Raw genomic sequence first — 10,469 nt, forward strand, 5'->3', positions numbered from 1 at the left:
TCGTTGGTTATTTATTTTTCAAAGTTTGACTTTTTCTTTTTTTTTTCCCCAAAAGTGTCTAAAAGTGCCGATTGGCTCGGCGGGAAGCGCCCGCCTGAAAACCGAGGCTTGCCACGCGACCTAAAGAGGCTTGTCTCGCAACCCGGGGGGGCGGTGCCCTCGCTCTGCCTCCCCCCCGCAGGGATCCGCCGTCGGCGGCCTGTCAGCAGAGTTCACTGGGACTTTGTCAGAGTCGGGTGTCCGATGCCCTGGTACTCTGACTTTTGGTAAGCTAATTGACAGCACACGCTGTCTCGGACACGGTTCTTGACGGGGGTGTTCAAAAGTAGGTCACAGAGAGAGTGTCACCTGTCCCATTACATGAAGACCAACCACTCAAAGTGTCCGACTTTGTGGAACTCCGGCCCGGATCCGGCCGTCAAATTCAACCTCATTCCGGTAGTGCCTTTTCGGCTCCGAGGCCTCCTCCGGGGCCGTCCGACGCCCGGTTCCACGGCGGGACCCCCGACACCGACTCGAGGTGGTACCCCTTCGTGCCGGCCGAGGCGCGCCGCCGCCGGCGTGAGGGCGCCGCTCCCCGGAGTGAAACACGGCCGCCGGAGGAATTTTGAAAGTTGAAAATTTGACTAAGTGTCGACGGAAGTGCCATATGCGCCGGGCGGGAGGCGCCCGTCGCCTCGCCCGGGATGGCGGCGCCGGCGCCGGCTCGCCGCGCCTGCCAGAGGCCGCTCGTCTCCCCGGAGGCCCGGGGGATTTCCCTTCTGCTCGGAGCGGCCGCAGTTCTCCTTCTGGTCCGCCTGGCAGCTACCTCCGCCGGCTGCCAATCATCTCTCTCCCCGGCCCGGGGGGGACGACTCTCCCTTCTGCGCGTGCGCGCCTGTCAGCTCCTGCAAATCGTCTCTCCCGCCGCCCGCCGAGGGTGACTTCCCTTCTGCGCGTGCGCGCCTGTCAGCTCCTGCCAATCATCTCTCCTCTCTCCCCGCGGCCGCCCGGGGACTTTCCCTTCTGCGCGCGCGCGTGCGCGCCTGTCAGCTCCTGCAAATCGTCTCTCCCCCCGGCCGCCAAGGGGGATTTCCCTTCTGCGTGCGCGCCTGTCAGCTCCTGCAAATCCTCTCTCCCCGGCCGCTCGGGGAGGCGGGATCTCGCCCTCTGGTAGACGCTAGCAGCCTGCCACCTGCTAGGGACTCGGCCTCCGGCATTACCCAGGCAACGGCAGCCCTGGGTCGGCCTGGCTTTTTCCCAGCCGCCCGGGACGATCTCTCCCTCTCTCCTGGAACCCTGGGCCGGCCTGCCGCCCTCAGGCTTAGCCCCCTGGGTCGCCCGGAAGTGGCGCCGCCTTGTGGACGAGCCGGGGAGAGCGGCTCTACGTTGCCATCCGGTGGATTTTTAGCAAATTGCAGCTTTCCATAGCAAATTGCAGCTTTCCATAGCAAATTGCAGCTTTCCACCTGCTAGGGACTTATCCTCTGGCTTTACCCAGGCTGGGGTGGCCCTGGGTCGGCCTGGCTTTTTTCCCAGCCGCCTGGGACGATCTCTCCCTCTCTCCTGGAACCCCGGGCCGGCCTGCCGCCCTCAGGCTTAGCCCCCTGGGTCTCCTGGAAGTGTCTCCCTCTGGAAGTCACTTAGCAGAACGCAGCCTACCGCCTTGCTAGGGACTTAGCCTCTGGCTTTACCCAGGCTAGGGTAGCCCTGGGTCGGCCTGGCTTTTTTCCCAGCCGCCCGGGACGATCTCTCCCTCTCTCCTGGAACCCTGGGCCGGCCTGCCGCCCTCAGGCTTAGCCCCCTGGGTCGCCTGGAAGTGGCGCCGCCTTGTGGACGAGCCGGGGAGAGCGGCTCTCCGTTGCCATCCGGTGGATTTTTAGCAGAATGCAGCCTGCAACCCGAGTGCTGGCGCCGCCTTGTGGACGAGCCGGGGACCGCGGCTCTCCGTTGCCATCCGGTGGATTTTTAGCAGAATGCAGCCTTCCACCTGCTAGGGACTTAGCCTCCGGCATGTATCCAGGCTCGGGTAGCCCTGGGTAGGCCTGGCTTTCCCAGCCGCCTGGGACAATCTCTCCCTCTCTCCTGGAGCCCATGGCCGGCCTGCCGCCCTCAGGCTTAGCCCCCTGGGTTTCCTGGAAGCGTCTACCTCTGGTAGACACTTAGCAGAATGCAGCCTTCCACCTGCTAGGGACTTAGCCTCCGGCATGTACCCAGGCTCGGGTAGCCCTGGGTAGGCCTGGCTTTCCCAGCCGCCTGGGACGATCTCTCCCTCTCTCCTGGAACCCTGGGCCGGCCTGCCGCCCTCAGGCTTAGCCCCCTGGGTCGCCTGGAAGTGGCGCCGCCTTGTGGACAAGCGGGGGAGAGCGGCTCTCCGTTGCCATCCGGTGGATTTTTAGCAGAATGCAGCCTGCAACCCGAGTGCTGGCGCCGCCTTGTGGACGAGCCGGGGACCGCGGCTCTCCGTTGCCATCCGGTGGATTTTTAGCAGATTGCAGCCTTCCACCTGCTAGGGACTTAGCCTCCGGCATGTACCCAGGCTCGGGTAGCCCTGGGTAGGCCTGGCTTTTTTCCCAGCCGCCTGGGACGAACTCTCCCTCTCTCCTGGAACCCTGGGCCGGCCTGCCGCCCTCAGGCTTAGCCCCCTGGGTCTCCTGGAAGTGTCTCCCTCTGGAAGTCACTTAGCAGAACGCAGCCTGCCGCCTGCTAGGGACTTAGCCTCTGGCTTTACCCAGGCTAGGGTAGCCCTGGGTCGGCCTGGCTTTTTTCCCAGCCGCCTGGGACGATCTCTCCCTCTCTCCTGGAACCCTGGGCCAGCCTGCCGCCTCAGGCTTAGCCCCCTGGGTTGCCTGGAAGTGGTGCCCTCTTGGTAGACACTTAGCAGATTGCAGCCTTCCACCTGCTAGGGACTTAGCCTCTGGCATTACCCAGGCTCGGGTCGGCCTGGCTGTCCCAGCCGCCTGGGACGATCTCTCCCTCTCTCCTGGAACCCTGGGCCGGCCTGCCGCCCTCAGGCTTAGCCCCCTGGGTCGCCTGGAAGTGGCGCCGCCTTGTGGACAAGCGGGGGAGAGCGGCTCTCCGTTGCCATCCGGTGGATTTTTAGCAGAATGCAGCCTGCAACCCGAGTGCTGGCGCCGCCTTGTGGACGAGCCGGGGACCGCGGCTCTCCGTTGCCATCCGGTGGATTTTTAGCAGATTGCAGCCTTCCACCTGCTAGGGACTTAGCCTCTGGCATTACCCAGGCTCGGGTAGGCCTGGCTGTCCCAGCCGCCTGGGACGATCTCTCCCTCTCTCCTGGAACCCTGGGCCGGCCTGCCACCTCAGGCTTAGCCCCCTGGGTCGCCTGGAAGTGGCGCCGCCTTGTGGGCAAGCGGGGGAGAGCGGCTCTCCGTTGCCATCCGGTGGATTTTTAGCAGAATGCAGCCTGCAACCCGAGTGCTGGCGCCGCCTTGTGGACGAGCCGGGGACTGCGGCTCTCCGTTGCCATCCGGTGGATTTTTAGCAGATTGCAGCCTTCCACCTGCTAGGGACTTAGCCTCTGGCATTACCCAGGCTCGGGTAGGCCTGGCTTTCCCAGCCGCCTGGGACCATCTCTCCCTCCCTCCTGGAACCCATGGCCAGCCTGCCGCCTCAGGCTTAGCCCCCTGGGTCTCCTGGAAGTGTCGCCCTCTGGTAGACACTTAGCAGAACGCAGCCTTCCACCTGTTAGGGACTTAGCCTCCGGCATGTACCCAGGCTCGGGTAGCCCTGGGTAGGCCTGGCTCTCCCAGCCGCCTGGGACGGTCTCTCCCTCTCTCCTGGAACCCTGGGCCAGCCTGCCGCCTCAGGCTTAGCCCCCTGGGTCTCCTGGAAGTGTCGCCCTCTGGTAGACACTTAGCAGAATGCAGCCTTCCACCTGCTAGGGACTTAGCCTCCGGCATGTACCCCGGCTCGGGTAGCCCTGGGTAGGCCTGGCTCTCCCAGCCGCCTGGGACGGTCTCTCCCTCTCTCCTGGAACCCTGGGCCAGCCTGCCGCCTCAGGCTTAGCCCCCTGGGTCTCCTGGAAGTGTCTCCCTCTGGAAGACACTTAGCAGAACGCAGCCTGCCACCTGCTAGGGACTTAGCCTCTGGCTTTACCCAGGCTTGGGTAGCCCTGGGTCGGCCTGGCTTTTTTCCCAGCCGCCCGGGACGATCTCTCCCTCTCTCCTGGAACCCTGGGCCGGCCTGCCACCTCAGGCTTAGCCCCCTGGGTCGCCTGGAAGTGGCGCCGCCTTGTGGATGAGCCGGGGAGAGCGGCTCTACGTTGCCATCCGGTGGATTTTTAACAGAATGCAGCCTGCAACCCGAGTGCTGGCGCCGCCTTGTGGACGAGCCGGGGACTGCGGCTCTCCGTTGCCATCCGGTGGATTTTTAGCAGATTGCAGCCTGCCAGCTGCTAGGGACTAAGTCTCTGGCGTTACCCAGGCTCGGGTAGCCCTGGCTTTCCCAGCCGCCTGGGACAATCTCTCCCTCCCTCCTGGAACCCATGGCCGGCCTGCCGCCCTCAGGCTTAGCCCCCTGGGTCTCCTGGAAGTGTCTCCCTCTGGAAGACACTTAGCAGAACGCAGCCTGCCACCTGCTAGGGACTTAGCCTCTGGCTTTGCCCAGGCTCGGGTAGCCCTGGGTCGGCCTGGCTTTTTTCCCAGCCGCCCGGGACGATCTCTCCCTCCCTCCTGGAACCCTGGGCCAGCCTGCCGCCTCAGGCTTAGCCCCCTGGGTCTCCTGGAAGTGTCGCCCTCTGGTAGACACTTAGCAGAATGCAGCCTTCCACCTGCTAGGGACTTAGCCTCCGGCATGTACCCCGGCTCGGGTAGCCCTGGGTAGGCCTGGCTCTCCCAGCCGCCTGGGACGGTCTCTCCCTCTCTCCTGGAACCCTGGGCCAGCCTGCCGCCTCAGGCTTAGCCCCCTGGGTCTCCTGGAAGTGTCGCCCTCTGGTAGACACTTAGCAGAATGCAGCCTTCCACCTGTTAGGGACTCAGCCTCCGGCATGTACCCAGGCTTGGGTAGCCCCAGCCCGGCCTGGCGCTCGCCGCAGGAAGGCCTCCTCGGGGGCTCCGTTTTTTTGGGGGGTTTTTTTTGTCAAAGTGTCTACGGAAGTGGAAGTTCTCTCAGGGGGAAGCTCCCCTCGGACCCTGCCCAGGAGGGTGAGCCCCGGCCCGGCTTGCCTCCCCTAGGCCCGCCCGCTCCGGAACCCGGTTCTCCCTGCAGACCCCGCCTCGGGGCAACCCTCCAGCTCCCCATCTCCCGGCAGCCGGGGTCAAATACAGCACCACCTCTTCCTTCCGCTGGCCCTCAAGAGTCCTCACCGCTCCCCCAGGCAGGCTTCCACGGGAGGCCGATCGGACCCCGCCATTAAGCCCCCTGACAAACGGCCGTCCCTGGAAGTCTCTCCGGGGCCGACTATTAAGTCCCACCGCCGACCCTCCGGGGCCGACTATTAAGTCCCACCGCCGACCCTCCGGGGCCGACTATTAAGTCCCACCGCCGACCCTCCGGGGCCGACTATTAAGTCCCACCGCCGACCCTCCGGGGCCGACTATTAAGTCCCACCGCCGACCCTCCGGGGCCGACTATTAAGTCCCACCGCCGACCCTCCGGGGCCGACTATTAAGTCCCACCGCCGACCCTCCGGGGCCGACTATTAAGTCCCACCGCCGACCCTCCGGGGCCGACTATTAAGTCCCACCGCCGACCCTCCGGGGCCGACTATTAAGTCCCACCGCCGACCCTCCGGGGCCGACTATTAAGTCCCACCGCCGACCCTCCGGGGCCGACTATTAAGTCCCACCGCCGACCCTCCGGGGCCGACTATTAAGTCCCACCGCCGACCCTCCGGGGCCGACTATTAAGTCCCACCGCCGACCCTCCGGGGCCGACTATTAAGTCCCACCGCCGACCCTCCGGGGCCGACTATTAAGTCCCACCGCCGACCCTCCGGGGCCGACTATTAAGTCCCACCGCCGACCCTCCGGGGCCGACTATTAAGTCCCACCGCCGACCCTCCGGGGCCGACTATTAAGTCCCACCGCCGACCCTCCGGGGCCGACTATTAAGTCCCACCGCCGACCCTCCGGGGCCGACTATTAAGTCCCACCGCCGACCCTCCGGGGCCGACTATTAAGTCCCACCGCCGACCCTCCGGGGCCGACTATTAAGTCCCACCGCCGACCCTCCGGGGCCGACTATTAAGCCCACTGCCAGAGATAGCACTCATGGGAATCTCTCTGGGCCCGACTATTAAGTCCAACTGTGACTTATGCTTGGAAATGTGACTTATGCTTGGAAATGTGACTTATGCTGGCAAATGTGACTTATGCTGGCAAATGTGACTTATGCTGGCAAATGTGACTTATGCTGGCAAATGTGACTTATGCTGGGAAATGTGACTTGTCCTCCCAAATGTGACTTATGCTGGCAAATGTGACTTATGCTGGCAAATGTGACTTATGCTGGCAAATGTGACTTATGCTGGCAAATGTGACTTATGCTGGCAAATGTGACTTATGCTGGCAAATGTGACTTATGCTGGGAAATGTGACTTGTCCTCCCAAATGTGACTTATGCTGGCAAATGTGACTTATGCTGGCAAATGTGACTTATGCTGGCAAATGTGACTTATGCTGGCAAATGTGACTTATGCTGGCAAATGTGACTTATGCTGGCAAATGTGACTTATGCTGGCAAATGTGACTTATGCTGGCAAATGTGACTTATGCTGGCAAATGTGACTTGTCCTCCCAAATGTGACTTATGCTGGGAAATGTGACTTGTCCTCCCAAATGTGACTTATGCTGGCAAATGTGACTTGTCCGCCCGAATGTGACTTATCCAGCTAAATGAGACTTCTCCCTAAGCTGAGCTCCAGGGAGGGTAGCTGGTAGACTGGGGGCTTAATCTTCAGCTTCTACCGGGCTTATGGAGCCCTGAGTCGGCCTGGCTCTCCCAGCCGCCGGGGACAATCTCTCCCTCTCTCCTGGAACCCTGGGCCAGCCTGCCGCCTCAGGCTCGCCCCCCTGGGTCTCCTGGAAGTGGCGCCGCCTTGTGGACGAGCCGGGGAGAGCGGCTCTCCGTTGCCATCCGGTGGATTTTTAGCAGAATGCAGCCTGCAACCTGAATGCTGGCGCCGCCTTGTGGACAAGCCGGGGAGCGCGCCTCTCCGTTGCCATCCGGTGGATTTTTAGCAGATTGCAGCCTTCCACCTGCTAGGGACTTAGCCTCCGGCGTTACCCAGGCTCGGGTAGCCCTGGGTAGGCCTGGCTTTCCCAGCCGCCTGGGACAATCTCTCCCTCTCTCCTGGAACCCTGGGCCTGCCTGCCGCCTCAGGCTTAGCCCCCTGGGTTGCCTGGAAGTGGTGCCCTCTTGGTAGACACTTAGCAGAATGCAGCCTGCCACCTGCTAGGGACTGAGCCTCCGGCATTACCCAGGCTCGGGTAGCCCTGGGTAGGCCTGGCTCTCCCAGCCGCCTGGGACAATCTCTCCCTCTCTCCTGGAACCCTGGGCCAGCCTGCCGCCTCAGGCTCGCCCCCCTGGGTCTCCTGGAAGTGGCGCCGCCTTGTGGACGAGCCGGGGAGAGCGGCTCTCCGTTGCCATCCGGTGGATTTTTAGCAGAATGCAGCCTGCAACCTGAATGCTGGCGCCGCCTTGTGGACAAGCCGGGGAGCGCGCCTCTCCGTTGCCATCCGGTGGATTTTTAGCAGATTGCAGCCTTCCACCTGCTAGGGACTTAGCCTCCGGCGTTACCCAGGCTCGGGTAGCCCTGGGTAGGCCTGGCTTTCCCAGCCGCCTGGGACAATCTCTCCCTCTCTCCTGGAACCCTGGGCCTGCCTGCCGCCTCAGGCTTAGCCCCCTGGGTTGCCTGGAAGTGGTGCCCTCTTGGTAGACACTTAGCAGAATGCAGCCTGCCACCTGCTAGGGACTGAGCCTCCGGCATTACCCAGGCTCGGGTAGCCCTGGGTAGGCCTGGCTCTCCCAGCCGCCTGGGACAATCTCTCCCTCTCTCCTGGAACCCTGGGCCAGCCTGCCGCCTCAGGCTCGCCCCCCTGGGTCTCCTGGAAGTGGCGCCGCCTTGTGGACGAGCCGGGGAGAGCGGCTCTCCGTTGCCATCCGGTGGATTTTTAGCAGAATGCAGCCTGCAACCTGAATGCTGGCGCCGCCTTGTGGACAAGCCGGGGAGCGCGCCTCTCCGTTGCCATCCGGTGGATTTTTAGCAGATTGCAGCCTTCCACCTGCTAGGGACTTAGCCTCCGGCGTTACCCAGGCTCGGGTAGCCCTGGGTAGGCCTGGCTTTCCCAGCCGCCTGGGACAATCTCTCCCTCTCTCCTGGAACCCTGGGCCTGCCTGCCGCCTCAGGCTTAGCCCCCTGGGTTGCCTGGAAGTGGTGCCCTCTTGGTAGACACTTAGCAGAATGCAGCCTGCCACCTGCTAGGGACTGAGCCTCCGGCATTACCCAGGCTCGGGTAGCCCTGGGTAGGCCTGGCTTTCCCAGCCGCCTGGGACAATCTCTCCCTCTCTCCTGGAACCCTGGGCCTGCCTGCCGCCTCAGGCTTAGCCCCCTGGGTTGCCTGGAAGTGGTGCCCTCTTGGTAGACACTTAGCAGAATGCAGCCTGCCACCTGCTAGGGACTGAGCCTCCGGCATTACCCAGGCTCGGGTAGCCCTGGGTAGGCCTGGCTCTCCCAGCCGCCTGGGACAATCTCTCCCTCTCTCCTGGAACCCTGGGCCAGCCTGCCGCCTCAGGCTCGCCCCCCTGGGTCTCCTGGAAGTGGCGCCGCCTTGTGGACGAGCCGGGGAGAGCGGCTCTCCGTTGCCATCCGGTGGATTTTTAGCAGAATGCAGCCTGCAACCTGAATGCTGGCGCCGCCTTGTGGACAAGCCGGGGAGCGCGCCTCTCCGTTGCCATCCGGTGGATTTTTAGCAGATTGCAGCCTTCCACCTGCTAGGGACTTAGCCTCCGGCGTTACCCAGGCTCGGGTAGCCCTGGGTAGGCCTGGCTTTCCCAGCCGCCTGGGACAATCTCTCCCTCTCTCCTGGAACCCTGGGCCTGCCTGCCGCCTCAGGCTTAGCCCCCTGGGTTGCCTGGAAGTGGTGCCCTCTTGGTAGACACTTAGCAGAATGCAGCCTGCCACCTGCTAGGGACTGAGCCTCCGGCATTACCCAGGCTCGGGTAGCCCTGGGTAGGCCTGGCTCTCCCAGCCGCCTGGGACAATCTCTCCCTCTCTCCTGGAACCCTGGGCCAGCCTGCCGCCTCAGGCTCGCCCCCCTGGGTCTCCTGGAAGTGGCGCCGCCTTGTGGACGAGCCGGGGAGAGCGGCTCTCCGTTGCCATCCGGTGGATTTTTAGCAGAATGCAGCCTGCAACCTGAATGCTGGCGCCGCCTTGTGGACAAGCCGGGGAGCGCGCCTCTCCGTTGCCATCCGGTGGATTTTTAGCAGATTGCAGCCTTCCACCTGCTAGGGACTTAGCCTCCGGCGTTACCCAGGCTCGGGTAGCCCTGGGTAGGCCTGGCTTTCCCAGCCGCCTGGGACAATCTCTCCCTCTCTCCTGGAACCCTGGGCCTGCCTGCCGCCTCAGGCTTAGCCCCCTGGGTTGCCTGGAAGTGGTGCCCTCTTGGTAGACACTTAGCAGAATGCAGCCTGCCACCTGCTAGGGACTGAGCCTCCGGCATTACCCAGGCTCGGGTAGCCCTGGGTAGGCCTGGCTCTCCCAGCCGCCTGGGACAATCTCTCCCTCTCTCCTGGAACCCTGGGCCAGCCTGCCGCCTCAGGCTCGCCCCCCTGGGTCTCCTGGAAGTGGCGCCGCCTTGTGGACGAGCCGGGGAGAGCGGCTCTCCGTTGCCATCCGGTGGATTTTTAGCAGAATGCAGCCTGCAACCTGAATGCTGGCGCCGCCTTGTGGACAAGCCGGGGAGCGCGCCTCTCCGTTGCCATCCGGTGGATTTTTAGCAGATTGCAGCCTTCCACCTGCTAGGGACTTAGCCTCCGGCGTTACCCAGGCTCGGGTAGCCCTGGGTAGGCCTGGCTTTCCCAGCCGCCTGGGACAATCTCTCCCTCTCTCCTGGAACCCTGGGCCTGCCTGCCGCCTCAGGCTTAGCCCCCTGGGTTGCCTGGAAGTGGTGCCCTCTTGGTAGACACTTAGCAGAATGCAGCCTTCCACCTGCTAGGGACTTAGCCTCCGGCATTACCCAGGCTCGGGTAGCCCTGGGTAGGCCTGGCTTTCCCAGCCGCCTGGGACAATCTCTCCCTCTCTCCTGGAACCCTGGGCCAGCCTGCCGCCTCAGGCTTAGCCCCCTGGGTTGCCTGGAAGTGGTGCCCTCTTGGTAGACACTTAGCAGAATTCAGCCTGCCGCCTGCTAGGGACTCAGCCTCCGGCATGTACCCAGGCTCGGGTAGCCCTGGCTTTCCCAGCCGCCTGGGACAATCTCTCCCTCTCTCCTGGAACCCATGGCCGGCCTGCCGCCTCAGGCTCGCCCCCCTGG

Source organism: Leptodactylus fuscus, unplaced genomic scaffold, assembly GCF_031893055.1.
Source record: "Leptodactylus fuscus isolate aLepFus1 unplaced genomic scaffold, aLepFus1.hap2 HAP2_SCAFFOLD_957, whole genome shotgun sequence".
In the NCBI taxonomy this organism is placed as follows: Eukaryota; Metazoa; Chordata; class Amphibia; order Anura; family Leptodactylidae; genus Leptodactylus; species Leptodactylus fuscus.